Below are 1,802 nucleotides of genomic sequence, written 5' to 3'. Positions count from 1 at the left end.
GTACGAACAGAACCAGTCATCAGCTCTCGAGTTATTACCTTTGTGCGTTAGTGCTGCAGGAGGCAGCATTTATAGCAACAATATTATCAAGAAGACTATTTCTATTATGGATTCTTCATATTATACATGTGCAGACCGGGTGACGCGAAGGAACCGTTGCCCCTGGCAACCATGCGTGCTACGTGGACGGACAAAACGTGTCATCGGTGCTCCTAACATCCACTCTCGCGTCGCGTTCAGATGCCAAGGACGAGAGTTTCTGTATAAAAACGCCGTCGCCACCGTCCGTCGTCACCACTCGCTCTCTCGTCACACATCAGACTTAAGGTGACTAAGCAGCTTCTATATACTGGTTTGAGCACAAAAGCTGCGCTCGTTGTATTTAATTTGTGATTACCACGCATATTTGAAACTCAGTGTGCAGGTAGAGAGAAGGCCAGAGCGATATGTATTCAAGCTTCGAATATCCTTTGCCTCCTCCCCCATGCCATCCCGTCGAACGAAACGCGAAGCAATATCGTTTACGAGAATTTAAAACCTTCATTTCACATATTATTATTTTATTAATAATTTTACTATTAGCAGCTATTTACTTATTATTATTATTTATTTATTAGTATTTTATTGTTCCTCAAGCTTGCAGCCCATTAGAAGCGCTAAAGCTGTTCTCGGGAGCATTAAAACAATCCGCTGTATATACGGCTTAATTAACACAAACTCCGCAGCCCCACCCGTCACTCAATACGTATACATAGATGCATAGATAGCACATTTTAAGTGCAATTCTCCACATTGCCCGACGAAATATAACTGACCATTATAAACGACCAAAGAGGATTTTAATCCAGTTGTCCTTTGTGTTGCTAATATATTTCTAAACATCGTATCCGTATCCGGTAAGGCGGTCGAATAATATCCGCGGATAACAGTAAAACTTGATGATCGTGTGACGTCACGAGCATGATCGACCAACTAATCTTCCCCCGGATCAAGACGTCAGCCATTTGTGCGTTCATAGAGATTGATGCGGCGCCTGATTACAAGGTCGCACGCAGTGCAAACAACACGATATATCGAATGAAAATCCTCCCCGGTGTCGCGCGAAATTCCTGACTTGCGCAATACATGATATCAAGAACTAATAATACCTAGAGTGTACAACGGAAAAACGGGAAAATAGTGCTATTTCGCGACAACATTATTCTACTTTGCCTGCGAGTTTATAATAATTTCATGGTATTGCCGCATAGCAGAAGTCTTTTGCTCTCTAAAACAAGACCAACCGCTTGTCAATAGCTACTCCTAGGCGGAGATATCGGCCTCCTAAACCTCCCTCCCACATGCCAAACGCGCCGCTCGAATCCACTTCGTTTTTATGCTCGAGCGTCAGCTTTACAGTCCATACGACGCTTAGCCGCTATTATTAGCTCTTTTGCGATCATATAGATTATCCCGCATATGCATGCGCGCTCACCTGTGCTGCCTTATTATCTAGCGTAACTGCACCTATGTAAATCGAGGCCTGCCACGTGCAAATTATCTGAGGTGACAACCACAACTGTGTGAATTATCTGACTGCTGTCTTGTATCACTGGATTGGATGTTGATTATCATGTAGTGGTGTTTACAGCCCTCTACGTTGGACTCCGCATTCTTCTGAAATCTGTTCACGCCACGCGATCTCGATCAAACGGTTAGTGCGTTTTTTAATAAATTTTTAGTCGGCGTATTCCATTCGACCGCAAGCTTTTTATCCGCCGATTACTGGATCGATGATTTTCTCCGTAGATATATTAGGCGAA

This window comes from Priapulus caudatus, unplaced genomic scaffold (assembly GCF_000485595.1).
Source record: "Priapulus caudatus unplaced genomic scaffold, Priapulus_caudatus-5.0.1 Scaffold285, whole genome shotgun sequence".
Lineage (NCBI taxonomy): Eukaryota > Metazoa > Priapulida > Priapulimorpha > Priapulimorphida > Priapulidae > Priapulus > Priapulus caudatus.
This window is presented reverse-complemented; position numbering follows the sequence as displayed.